Below are 14,790 nucleotides of genomic sequence, written 5' to 3' on the forward strand. Positions count from 1 at the left end.
CACAGAAGCTAGCAGCTCACTCTGAAGGTTACATAAGAACATAAGAAATAGGAGCAGGAGTAGGCCATTTGGCCCTTCAAGCCTGCTCTGCCATTTAATAAGATCATGACTGATCTTTTAGCTCAACTCCACCTTCTCACACTATCCCCAGATCCCTTGATTCCCTTAGTATCCAAAAACCTACCAATCTCTGTCTTGAATATACTCAATGACTGACCATCCACAGCTCTCTGGGATAAAGAATTCCAAAGATTCACAACCTTTTGAGTGAAGAAATTTCTCCTCATCTCAGTCCTAATAGCTTATTCTGAGACTGTGACCCCTAGTTCTAGACTATGCACCCAGTCAAGCCCTTTAAGAATTTTACATGTTTCAATGAGATCACCTCTCATACTTCTAAATTCTAGGGAATGTAGGCCTAGTCTCATCAATCTCTCCTCATAGGACAATCCCCTCATCCCAGGAATCAGTCTAGTGAACCTTTGTTGCACTCCCTTTAAGGCAAGTATATCCTTCCTTAAGTAAGGAGACCAAAACTGTACAAAGTACTCCAGGTGTGGTCTCACCAAAGCCCTATATAATTGTACTTCAGTTGTTGGATGGCCTTTTCAACCTCATGCCGGGCTGGGGTTGTGCTGAGATGGTGGCAGGTATCATGTTGTGGGATGGAGTTGAGGACACTCGCGTCAAAGATAGAGTCACGGTTAAGGAGATCTTCGAAGTGCTCCTTCCAGCGGGCACTGACTTCCTCTCTGTCCTTGATGAGGACCTCTCCGTTCTTGGCCCGCAGTGGGGTAGGGCCTTGGGTGCTTGGGCCATAGATGGTCTTGACTGCGCTAAAGAATCCATGCACGTCGTGGTTGTCGGCTAGCTGCTGAATCTCCTGCCCTTTCTCCACCCACCATCTGTTCTTTAGGTCGCAAATTTTTTGTTGGACCTCGGCCTTCAGGCTTCTGTAGAGCTGCTTTCTTGCTCTCGAGTTCTGTTGCTGTTTCCAGATCAGGAATGCCTTGCGCTTGCGGCTTATTAGCTCCTGGATCTCCTGGTCATTCACGTCAAACCAGCCTTGGTGTTTCCTGGTGGAGTGACCAAGCGTCTATTCACAGATGCTGATTATGGAGGCTTTGAGTGCAGACCAGGCGCTGTGGGCAATCTGTGTCTCTGCATCACTGGGAGTCGTCAGGTTGTTTGTGAGGCGCAGGTTGAATAGGGCTTTCTTAGCTGGGTCTTTGAGTGCTCCAGCGTTAATTTTCCTGCGGCATTGTTTCTGTTGCCGCCGCTGTTTTGGGGCTACATTGATGGAGATGACAGAGCAGATTAGGCGGTGGTCTGTCCAGCAGTCATCAGCTCCTGTCATGGCGCGGGTGATGCGGACATCCTTGCAGTCCATCGCTCAGACGATGACGTAGTCCAGCAGATGCCAGTGCTTGGAGCGAGGGTGCTGCCATGAAGCCTTGTACTTGTCTCTCTGATGGAACAAGATGTTGGTTATGACAAGGCCATGTTCTAAGCATTTCGACAGGAGGAGGGTACCATTGGAGTTGGCTTTCCCTACTCCCCTCTCTGCCGATCACACCTCCCCAGAGGTCTGTGTCCTTTCCAACTCTGGCGTTAAAGTCACCAAGGAGGATCAGCTTGCATTTCAAAGCACTGGAGAGGTACCACCAACGCTGCCGCCGCAAGATCCTGCAAATCCATTGGCAGCATAGGCGTACCAACGTCCCCAGCATCGAAGCTTTGACCACGCTCAATCAGCTCCGATGGACAGGTCACATTGTCCGCATGCCCGATACGAGACTCCCAAAAAAGCGCTCGACTTGGAGCTCCAGCACGGTAAGAGAGCCCCAGTTGGGCAGAGGAAACACTTCAAGGACACCCTCAAAGCCTCCTTGAAAAAGTGTAACATCCCCATCGATACCTGGGAATCCCTGGCCCAAGACCACACAAAGTGAAGGAGAAGCATCCGGGAAGGCGCCGAACACCTCGAGTCTCTTTGTCGGGAGCAAGTGGAAGCCAAGCGCAGGCAGCGCAAGGAGCGCACTTCAACCCAAGCACCCCACCCACCCGCCCCTTCAACCACAATCTGCCCCACCTGTGACAGAGAATGTAGGTCCTGCATTGGACTCATCCGTCACCTGCGAACTCATTCTAATATGGAAACAAGTCATCCTCGGTTCCGAGGGACTGCCTAAGAAGAAGTAAGAGAAGATATAATTGTAGTAAGACTTCTTTACTCTTATACTCCAATCCCTTTGTATTAAAGCAAAAATACTATTTGCTTTCCTAATTGTTTGCTGTACCTACATGTTAACTTTTAGTGATTTGTGTACAAGGACATCCAGGTCCCTCTGAATACCAACATTTCCCAGTCTTTCACCATTTAAAAAATATTCTGCTTTTCTATTTTTCCTACCAAAGTGGATAACTTCACACTTCTCCACATTATATTCCATCTTCCATGCTCTTGCCCACTCACTTAACCAGTCTATATCCCTTTGCGGTTTCTTTGTGTCCTCCTCACAACTCACTTTCCCACCTAATTTTGTATCGTCAGCAAACTTGAATGCAATACACTCGGTCCCCTCAGCTACATCATTGATATAGATTGTAAATAGCTGAGGCCAAAGCAATGATCCTTGCGGTACCCCACTAGTTACAGCCTGCCAACCTGAAAATGACCAGTTAATCCCTACACTGTGTTTTCTGTCCGTTAACCAATCCTGAATCTATGCTAATATTTTACCCCCAATCCTATCAGCCCTGATTTTGTGTAATAACCTCTTGTGTGGCACCTTATCGAATGCTTTTTGAAAATCCAAATACACTACATCCACTGGTTCCCCGTTATCTACCCTGCTAATTACAATCTAAGAAAACTCTAACAGATTTGTCAAACACGATTTCCCTTTCATAAATCTGTGTTGACTCTGCCCAATCATATTATGATTTTCTAAGTGCCGTCTTACCACGTCCCTAATAATAGATTCCAGCATTTTGCCTACCACTGATGTCAGGCTAAATGGTCTATAGTTCCCTCTTTTCTCTCTCCCTCCGTTCTTTAATAGCAGGGTTACATTTTCTACCTTCCAATCCATGAGAACCGTTCTAGAATCTAGGGAATTCTGGAAGATCAAAACCAACGCACCCACTATCTCTTTTAAAACCCTAAGATGTAGGCCATCAAGTCGAGGGGATTGATTGGCTTTTGGTCCCATTAATTTCTCCAATACTATTTCTTTACTAATACTAATTTCTTTAAGTTCTTCATTCTCGCTAGACCCTTGGTTACCCACTATGTCTGGAATGCTATTTGTGTCTTCTACCATGAAGTATTTGTTTAATGTCTCTGTCATTTCCCTATACCCCATTATAATTTCTCCTGTCTCTGCCTCTAAAGGACCCATGTTTACTTTTGCTAATCTCTTCCTTTTCACATTTGTATAGGAGCTTTTATAATGTTTTTATGTCTCTTGCTAGTTTACGCTTATATTCTCTTTTCTTTTTCTATATCAATTTTGTGGTTATTCTTTGCTGAATTCTAAAATCCTCCCAATCAGGATTGCTGCTCTTTTTGGCAACATTATAAGCCTCTTCCTTTAATCTACTACTATCTGTAACTTCTCTTGTTAGCCACGGTTGGACTACTAATCCCGTGGGGTTTTTATTCCTTAGGGGAATGTATATTTGTTGCGAATTATAAATTAATTTTTTTAATGTTTGCCATTGCTTATCTACCTTTTAATCTAGTTTCCCAATTTACCTTAGCCAACTCACCCCTCAAACCTACGTAGTTTTCTTTGTTCAGATTTAAGACCCTTAAATCTTATGCCAGGTGACATCAGCAATGCTGCTCCCCTCCACCCCTCTGTCAGCTCTAGGTCAGTCCACTGCTGAAGAGCCAAGTGTGTGCAGCAGACCCAGCTGAACAACATCGGGGCACACCTGGGCTAAAACCAACCAGTTTGCATTGTGATTAATCTGAACACATTGTTCAACCGAGCCAGAATGGAAGAAAGCTGCCACTCCAATATCACACTGCATTTTTCATATCACAGCTGAATCTGTGGACAGGTGCAAAGAGCCACAACCCAGCAACATATTAGCTGCATGTAGCTTGTGAGACGTCAGATGTTCATTCTTGTTCTGTGGCATCAGGGGAGGGTGATAACTATGTGCTTCTTCATACTTGATTGGCACCCCATCCACCACCTTAAACATTCACTCCCTCCACCACCAGCATACCGTGGCTGCAGTGCGTACCATCTACAAGATGCACTGCAGCAACTCGCTAAGGCTTCTACGGCAGCACCTCCCAAACTCGCGACCTCTACTATCAAGAAGGACAGGGCAGCAGGCGCATGGGAACACCACCACCTCCAAGTTGCCCTCCAAGTCACACACCATCCTGACTTGAAAGTATATCACTGATCCTTCATCATCGCTGGGTCAAAATCCTGGAACTCCCTCCCTAATAGCACTGTGGGAGTACTTTCACCACACAGACTGCAGCGGTTCAAGAAGGCAGCTCACCACCACCTTCTCAAGGGCAACTAGGGATGGGCAATAAATGCTGGCCTTGCCAGCGACGCCCACATCCCATGAACAAATATATATTTTTTTCGAATATATAGTCTTTAGGGGGAAAAACACAAAGCAGCTTTTGCACACCATCTAGTTGCTAGTTACTCTTTTGAACTCTCCATCCTTCATGCCATTCATCTGTGAATATTTCTTTAAATTCATAATGATACAGGGAAGGCTTTATTTAAGTGTCACTGCTTCTAACTGCCCATCGGTCTTAAACTCTCATATTAGTAAGCAAATTCATCTTGACATTACTGTTTAGTTATACCACCCAGAAAAAATAATTCTGCAACTCTGTGGTTAAATGCACTACATGATATAATCCATCCATCTAGACTAGGAAACAGTCAGGTTAACTGGCCTCGGCCATGGTAGCAGTATGGCATTTAAATTGACTTCAGTGTTCCCAGGCTATGGAGGGAGGGGGGAAATATCAGCCAGAGTTCCACATGCCGATCGCTATTCAACATGTGTGTAAATGTTGAATGAGGATAGGACCAGGTTATGATGTCTTCTTTGGTCGAATAGCCTAGAAACATTCACTGTCTACACTCACACATTAAGAATGGCCCTTGGGCAGGTACTAGAAGGAAACTGGCATCTGTGAAACCAGTCAGTGTCCTCAGAAAAGATGAGGGGAGGGAAAAATCAGTAAGAGTGGAAGGAAACAAAAAATCTATTTCTGTTACAACTGTACAAATATATTTTCAAATATAGTGTGATATACCATGCAGTGGCAAGATATTGGATTTGGACCATAAGTTCTTTAATTAGTAGGTTTCCATTCTTTGATCTGTTGATAGGAGAAGATATCAAGTGAAGGAAAAATGAAGATCAAATCAAGTTTCTAGTATACGAGCAGCTTGTGCCAGTTCTCCTGGTTAAGCAACGCCTCAATTTCAAAATTCTCATCCTTGTTTTCTGGAGGCAGTTCAGAGATGATTCACTAGGTTAATTCCAGAGATGAGGGGTTTGACTTATGAGGAAAGGTTGAACAGGCTGGGCCTATACTCATTGGAATTTAGAAGAATGAGAGGTGATCTTATCGAAACATATAAGATACTGAGGGGGCTCGACAGGGTAGATGCAGAGAGGATGTTTCCCCTCATGGAACTCGGGGGCACAGTCTCAGAATAAAGGGTCGCCCTTTTAGAACTGAGATGAGGAGGAACTTCTTCTCTCAGAGGGTCATAAATTTGTGGAATTCTCTGCCCCAGAGAGCTGTGGAGGCTGGGTCATTAAATACATTTAAAGTGGAGATAGACACATTTTTGCAAGATAAGGGAGTGAAGGGGGTTATGGGGAGCGGGCTGGGAAGTGGCTTTGAGCCCTAGATCAGCCATGATCTTATTGAATGGCGGAGCAGGCTCGAGGGGCCAAGTGGTCTATTCCTGCTCCTATTTCTTATGTTCTTATGTTCTATCTCTGTAATCTCCTTCAGCCTCACAACCCTCCGAGATATCTGCGCTCCTCTAATTCTGCCCTCTTGAGCATCCCTGATTATAATCGCTCAACCATTGGTGGCCGTGCCTTCTGTTGCCTAGGCCCTAAGCTCTGGAATTCCCTGCCTAGACCTCTCTACCTCGCTACCTCTCTGTCCTCCTTTAAGACGCTCCTTAAAACCTACCTCTTTGACCAAGCTTTTGGTCACCAGCCCTAATTCCTCCTTATGTGGCTCGCTGTCAAATTTTTTGTCTTATAATACTCTTGTGAAGTGCCTTGGGATATTTTACTACATTAAAGGTGCTATATAAATACAAGTTGTTGTTGTTGTTATGTTGGTAGAACCTTATTGGGCCATTTTTTGTGACCCCTATGGGTGCGTACGAGGTGTGGCCGCACAAATTCCGGGTTTAGACATGTGCTAAAACCCAGAACTTGCGATCTGTCAAGAGGATTCTTGATAGATCCTCCACACCCCCGGGAGATGGGCCTCTGCGGGTTGAGAGTTGCGCTATTTGCCCAACTTCCTCCCGCTGAATGCCCGTGAAATTCTTATGCCTGGTAAAAGCAGGCATAAGGCCTGCTTTTACCAGCATGAGTTTTAAAAAATAGAAAAATAAAATGTTATCACTCATTTATACATTAAAAACCCTGTCCAATAAGGTAAGTTTATTTTTACCCTGTTAAAACATATAAAAATATTTTTGAAAAAAATAATTTTTATTTAAAATATTTAATTAAATGGCATTTTAATTGATTTTAAATATGTAATTTAAAAAAATTATTTCATGTGTTTGTGTATTTTTTAAGTGATCTCCATTCATACTTATGGGGTTTCCGTACGTACGGAACTCCCATAAGTATGAATGGGGATTCCCTTTTATTGGTTGGGCTGGCCCACGTGATCCCAGGGGTGCTTGTGAACCGCATGTGCCCCTGGAATATGTGGGCCTCTGCTCGCGCGTACCCGGAGAGGCCCAGGATCGCAAGCCTCCGTACCTCCTGGGCCACCAGGTAAATGCGTAGATATTTTACAGGTCGAAGCCTCCGATCGCAAATGTTGGGCCACTAACTGGCTCCCAACCTGAATCCTTGGCTGAGGAATTGCTGGTGGTATAGAGGGCCCTAAAACAGGGCAAAAATATACTTAAAACAGGACTTAAAAAAATAAAAAGTGTAAAAATTAAAAGTCTTATATTTATCTTTTATATAAGTCTTAAAACAAATATCAAGCTGTCATGTTAGCAAGGATGGGACAATCACAGATGAAGATGCTATTGAACTCCTATATGTAAACATGCGGAATACCTCCGTTCAGTCTGCAAGCGTGACCCCGAGCTTCCGGTCGCCTGTCACTTTAATTCTCTGCTCCACTCCCGCTCTGATCTCTCCGTCCTCGGCTTCTTGCACTGTTCCAAAGAAGCTCAACGTAAGCTCGAGGAAAAGCACCTCATCTTTCTATTAGGCACTTTACAGCCTTCTGGACTTAACAGCGAGTTCAACAATTTCAGACTATAAATTGGCCCCTGTATTTCTTTATATTTTTTTCTCGTTTCCTCACATGGTAGCTGTTAATGTTGCTTCCATTATCATTCATACCTCATCTAGAGCCATCTTTTGTTTCTTAACTTGTTCCATTATCTCTCCTTTTGCCTGGCACTATCTTCCCTTTAGTCAGTCAATCTCTTCTGCCTTCCATCCTATCACAGACCTTCCCTTTGTTCTTTCCTCCCCGCCCCTGCTTAAAAATCTCTTCCCTAACCTTTTCCAGTTCTGACGAAGGGTTCAACCCAAAACGTTGACTCTGTTTCTCTCTCCTCGATGCTGCCTGACCTGCGGAGTGTTTCCAGCATTTTCTGTTGTTATTTCAGATTTCCAGCATCCACAGTATTTTGCTATTGTAAACATGTCAGCCTGACCAACCTGTTTAGCAACACACTGTGGTAGAGTGGTAAGCCTTGGAGTTCACTTCCACCATTTGCTAAATGGGAATTTCCTGATCTAATTGGAGATTCTCCTGTGGAGCAGTTATTAAGAGTAAAGGTTGAAAACCTGGAAGGGCTGCTCTCAGTCACCTTCTAGTGGTGGATTACAGAATGCCACAGTTTATTCTGAGTGCAGTCTCTACCTATTCTTCATTGTAGTATTAAAATGTGAGAACTAATAAAAATGTAATTTTAAAAAGCCATGTTTATACCAGATACAGTGACTGTTATGTGTTGAATGCACACTTTCCACCCACTTACTCAAGTCCACAGAGTTTAGATGCAGGTGCGCAAGAGGCAAAGTTTAAAGACCCCTGTGTATGTGCAATGAGATAGCTGGAATTTAAGCACACAGCTCACAAGCACAAAGCACTGCTAAATTTCCTACTGCTTATCCAGCCATTAAGTTACCCATCAGGGTATTAGCTTGCATTGTTATCTGGAAGCAAGTGGAAAGAATTAAGAGTTGCAGGAAGGGAAGACATTGTTCAAGTTTTACTGGGAGGACTGAATATAAAGTCCTGTAACCTTTAAGCAAATTGAATGATAGATACCTTCTTTTCCCTTCTTTACAATTGAAATCTCAAGACTTCCTCTGGGGTTATATTTAACTCCTAGAAATTATAAATGCTATAATATATAGGTCATGGCATTCAGAAATATAGAGTGAACAGCTCCCAAGGTCAGGAACAGTCTGAAATTAGTTGATTTAGGACAGTTTGACTTAAATTCAGTGGAAGTGCCAGATTGTTGCATTCTTCGTAGGAAGCCATTTTTAATGTGAAAACTAACAGATACAATAAAAGTAATAGTTTCACTTTTTGTTTGGTCAGATGAATATCAGAAGCACACAAAAACCCATCATTATGTTTAAGAATCTCCAAACTAAGTAACTTAGAAATTTACACAGGTGAAGTTTCTGTTTATAAGCCAGTTGGTAAACTACCAATCTATAATACATGATGATGATGATGATGATAGAGTTACAAATCACTTGGAGAATCATGAAATAATCAGAGCCAAACACAATTTTATAAAGGGCAGGCTGAGCTTAACCAACTGCATAGGCTTCTTTGAAGCAATAACAAAGATTAGGTAAAAGACATACAATGAATGTGATAAATATGGATTTTCAAAATATATTTGATAAAATACCACAGAAAAGACTTATGGCAATCTGACTAGCACTTCTAATTGTGGGGGGGGGGCAGTTTGTAAAAAGAATTAGATAAGGTACCATATAAGAGATTTGTGCCAAACACATTAATACGTGGAATTAAGAAAATATAGCTATATGGGTAGAGATGATTGGAGGGCAGAAAGCAAAGGATAGAGGAAGAGGGAAGTTCTTTGGACTGAAAAATGTGGTGAGTGGTGCTCCACAGTGGCCTGTGCTGGAGAATGCGAGGTCAAGGGCTCCCTGCAAGATGAGCAAGGTGACATGGAAGGAGGTGGTATAGACCCTCACCGCAACATCCACAGACAACAGATCAGTGCAAGAAGAAGTACAATTATCTGACTAGTGCAGGCAAGGTAAGTATTCCCAGACAATTTTAAATCTGCAGTCTGTTAACCTTCATGTAGCTGGGTAAGCTTATGCGGTTTACTACTTGTTTGTTCCAGGCTGAAGCCAAAGTCAAGTAAGTCATAAAAATCAGTTGCCATGGGAGATAGCCTTTACAAAGTGCCAATTTCCACAGCTTTATTTCTGGAGAGAGCAGATTTGAATGCATGAAAACCCTCTCCCAGTAAGCATGAGAAGAACCATCTCCCAGTAAGCAACCTGTGTGATGGTCTCTCTCCTCTTTAATATGTGGAGGGCAAGATGGCTCATAATGCCCAATGACGGGTGATGGTACTCCCTTCCTGAGGGAGCTTAACCCTCACGAGGACAGGGCCCTGCTACTGAAAGGTTAAAAGGGCTGAGGACATCGTGGATAGCACATTTAGGGAGTTGGTCACACCGCAGGTAAAGGTTGCACAGGCAGGAAGGGAATGGGTGACCACCAGGCAGAGTAGTAGGCACAGGCAGGTAGTGCAGGGGTCCCCTGTGGCCATCCCCCTCTCAAACAGATATACCACTTTGGATATTGTTGAGGGAGATTACTTATTGGGGGAAGGCAACAGCAGCCAACTTCCTGGCACCATGGGTGGTTCTGCTGCACAGGACGGGAGGATAAAGAGTGGGAGAGCTATAGTGATAGGAGATTCTATTGTAAGGGGAATAGACAGGCATTTCTGCGGCCACAAACGAGACTCCAGGATGGTATGCTGCCTCCCTGGTGCAAGGGTCAAGGATGTCTCGGCGCGGCTGCAGGGCATTCTGGAGGGGGACGGTGAACAGCCAGTTGTCACGGTGCATATAGGTACCAATGATATAGTTAAAGAACGGGATGAGGTCCTAAAAGCTGAATATAGGGAGTTAGGAGGTAAATTAAAAAATAGGACCTCAAAGGTAGTAATCTCAGGATTGCTACCAGTGCCACGTGCTAGTCAGAGTAGAAATAGAAGGATATTTCAGATGAATACGTGGCTAGAGGAATGGTGCAAGGGGGAGGGATTCAAATTCCTAGGACATTGGAACCGGTTCTGGGGGAGGTGGGACCAGTACAAACTGGACGGTTTGCACCTGGGCGGGACCGGGACCGATGTCCTAGGGGAACTGTTTGCTAGTGCTGTTGGGGAGGGTTTAAACTAAAATGGCAGGGGGTTGGGAACCTGTGCAGGGAGACAGAGGAAAGGGAAGCAAGGATAGAAACAAAAGACAGGAAGGAGACAAGCAAAAGTGGAATGCAGGGAAATCAAGGGTGTAAATCAAACAGGGCTACAATAAATAATAATTCTAAAAGGACTAAGAGTGTTAAAAAAACAAGCCTGAAGGTTTTGTGTCTTAATGCGAGGAGCATTCGTAATAAGGCGGATGAATTAGCTGCGCAAATAGATGTAAACGGATATGATTTATTTGGAATTATGGAGACATGGCTCCAGGGTGACCAAGGCTGGGAATTCAACATCCAGGGGTATTCAATATTCAGGAAGGACAGGCAAAAAAGAAAAGGAGGTGGGGTAGCATTGCTGGTTAAAGAGGAGATTAATACAATAGTAAGGAAGGATATTAGCTCTGATGATGTGGAATCTGTATGGGTAGAGCTGAGAAATACCATGGGGCAGAAAACGTTAGTGGGAGTTGTATACAGACCCCCAAACAGTAACGCTGAGGTTGGGGATGGCATTAAATGGGAAATTAGAGATGCGTGCAATAAGGGCACAGCAGTTATCATGGGTGACTTTAATCTACATATAGATTGGGCTAACCAAATTAGTAGAGTGTATATGGGATGGTTTCCTGGACCAATATGTTGAGGAACCAACTAGAGATCAGGCCATCTTAGACTGGGTATTACGTAATGAGAAAGGATTAATTAGCAATCATGTTGTGCGAGGCCCCTGGCGGAGGAGCGATCATAATATGATAGAATTCTTCATTAAGATGGAGAGTGAAGTAGTTGACTCAGAGTCTAGGGTCCTGAATTTAAATAAAGGAAACTACGATGATATGAGGCGCAAGTTGGCTAGGATGGATTGGGGAACGTTCCTTAAAAGGTTGACGGTGGATAGGCAATGGCAAACATTTAAAGATCGCATGGATGAAGTACAGAATTTGTTCATCCCTGTTTGGCATAAAAATAAAACAAAAAAGCTGACTCAACCGTGGCTAACAAGGGAAATTAGGGATAGCATAAGATCCAAGGAGAGGACATATAAATTGGGCAGAAAAAGCAGCAAACCTGAGGATTGGGAGCAGTTTAGGATTCAGCAAAGGAGGACAAAGGGATTAATTAAGAGGGGGGAAATAGAATATGAGAGTAAGCTTTCAGGGAACATAAAAACTGACTGTAAAAGCTTCTATAGATATGTGAAGAGAAAAAGATTGCTGAAGTCAAGCATAGGTCCCTTGCAGTCAGAATCAGGGGAATTTATAATGGGGAAGAAAGAAATGGCTGACCAATTAAATACATACTTTGGTTCTGTCTTCACAAAGGAGGACACAAATAACTTCCCAGAGATGTCGGGGAACATAGGGTCTAATGAGAGGGAGGAATTGAATGAAATCAGTATTTGTAGGGAAATGGTGTTAGGGAAATTGACGGCATTGAAGGCCAATAAATCCCCAGGGCCTGATAATCTATATCCTAGGGTACTTAAGGAAGTGGCCTTAGAAATAGTAGATGCATTGCTGGTCATCTTCCAAAATTCTACAGACTCTGGAACAGTTCCCATGGATTGGAAGGTAGCTAATGTAACCCCACTATTTAAAAAAGGTGGTAGAGAGAAAACGGGGAATTATAGACCGGTAAGCCTGACATCGGTAGTGGGGAAAATGCTAGTCTATTATAAAAGATGTAATAGCAGAGCACTTGGAAAACAATGACAGGATCGGACAAAGTCAACATGGATTTACAAAAGGTAAGTCATGCTTGACTAATCTACTGGAATTTTTTGAGGATGTAACTGGTAGAATAGATAAGGGAGAACTAGTCGATGTGGTGTATTTGGACTTTCAGAAGGCTTTCGATAAGGTCCTGCATAAGAGATTGGGGTGCAAAGTTAAAGCACATGGGATTGGGGGTAAGGTACTGACTTGTAGAGAACTGGTTGGCAGACAGGAAGCAAAGAGTTGGAATAAACAGGTCTTTTTCCGAATGGCAGGCAGTGACTAGTGGGGTACCGCAGGGATTGGTGCTAGGACCCCTGCTATTCACAATATATATTAATGATCTAGACGAGGGAACTAGATGTAATATCTCCAAGTTTGCAGATGACACAAAGCTGGGTGGGCGTGTGTGCTGTGAGGAGGATGCAGAGAAACTCCAGTATGATTTGGACAGGTTGGGTGATTGGGCAGATGCATGGCAGATGCAGTGTAATGTGGATAAATGCAAGGTTATTCACTTTGGTGGCAAAAGCAGGAAGGCAGATTATTATCTGAATGGCAATAGATTGGGAAAAGGGGAAGTGCAACGAGACCTGGGTGTCCTTGTGCACCAGTCGCTGAAGGTAAGCATGCAGGTGCAGCAGGCGGTTAAGAAGGCAAATGGTATGTTGGCCTTCATAGCGAGAGGATTCGAGTACAGGAGCAAAGATGTCTTGCTGCAGTTGTACAGGGCCTTGGTGAGACCACCCTTGAGTACTGTGAGCAGTTTTGGTCGCCTTATCTGAGGAAGGATGTTCTTGCCATGGAGGGAGTGCAGCGAAGATTCACCAGACTGATACCTGGGATGGCAGGAATGACGTATGAAGAGAGATTGGGTCGATTAGGCTTATATTCGCTAGAATTTAGAAGAATGCGAGGGGATCTCATTGAAACTTATAAAATTCTAACAGGACTAGACAGACTAAATGCAGGAAGGATGTTCCCGATGATGGGGGAGTCCAGAACCAGAGGTCACAGTCTAAGGATAAGGGGTAAGCCATTTAGGATTGAGATGAGAAGGAATTTCTTCACCCAGAGAGTGGTGAATCTGTGGAATTCTCTACCACAGAAGGCAGTTGAGGCCAACTTATTAATTATATTTCAAGAAGGGGTTAGATATATTTCTTAAGGCTAAAGGGATCAAGGGATATGGGGAGAAACCAGGCACAGGGTACTGAATTTGGATGATCAGCCATGATCTCATTAAATGACGGAACAGGCTCGAGGGGCCGAATGGCCTGCTCCTGCTCCTATCTTCTATGTTTCTAGGGTGTGGCGACTGTGACCCAAGCATCTGTTGGAGTCAAATGAGACATGGCAAAATGAAAGTCACATCCTCTTGCTTTCTCTCCTGGGGATACCCAAGGTTGAGTCAGAGAGGAAGACAATCTGAGATTTGTGAAATGCATGTGTTCCATGGACTGCATGTTTAAAACCTCTTTTGTGGCTGCAGGGTGGGAAAAGGAAATTAGAGTGGGAGGATGCTCATGCAGCAAGTGAGCACTGGCATCGACCGCTTGGGGTGAATTGCCTTTTTCCGTGCTGCATTATTGGTGATGCGGAAGGGTGTCATCAGCCATGGTTTCAGCGAGTATGCCTTGTACCCTACAATCCATGCATCTCCTTGTCCCTCCCTGGTGAACAAGTTATTTAAGTTTGAGTGTCGAAAGACAAAGGCATCATGAGCACTTCCCTGATGCTCTGCATTAACATTCATGATCCGCAGTTGGGCATCCAAAGTATCACTACATTCAATGAATGGTACTCTTTCCTGTTAATGAATGTCACAGGTTCATCATGTGGTGCCTTCATGGCATATGGGTTCCATGGATGGTCCGCTGCACTTTGGGGAAGCCAGCGATCCTGTGGAATGCGATGGACCTTGCCCTTTGCCACGCTAGAGACATGTCAAAGTTGATGAAGTCAGATACCTTGCAGAATATGGCATCCGTAACCTGTTTAATGCGGGCACTCATGCCACCCTGGGTGATGTTGCACATGTCACCAGTGTCTGCCTGAAATTAACCGTATGCATAAAAGTTGAGGGCTGTTACCTTCATGGCCACTGACAAGGCCCTACGGGAGGTAGACCATGGCTGCAGGTCCTCTTTTAACATGTCCCTCCCTGTAGACTCTCTGGAGGTGGGGTAATAGTTTGTTCTGGTCAGCCTCCTGCCACAGTGCCCCACTCTGCGGGCCTGTTGTCTGTGCTCCTCTTCCAGGTTGTTGATTAATAGCAAATGTGCGGAATTCCATGTGGATAAGCCATTTTACTTCTTTCACCCTCTTCTAACTCTCAACAGA

At 44.1% G+C, this 14,790-nt stretch overlaps 1 pseudogene; it reads right to left on the reverse strand.

Moving 5' to 3' along the window:
* Nucleotides 1–912: 912 nt before the first annotated feature.
* On the reverse strand, nucleotides 913–7,641 carry LOC147120142 (uncharacterized; annotated as a pseudogene).
* Between the last annotated feature and the right edge of the window lie 7,149 nt (nucleotides 7,642–14,790).

The sequence above is a fragment of the Somniosus microcephalus genome, chromosome 4 (assembly GCF_052327205.1).
Source record: "Somniosus microcephalus isolate GS21.2 chromosome 4, FLI_Smic_1.0, whole genome shotgun sequence".
Lineage (NCBI taxonomy): Eukaryota > Metazoa > Chordata > Chondrichthyes > Squaliformes > Somniosidae > Somniosus > Somniosus microcephalus.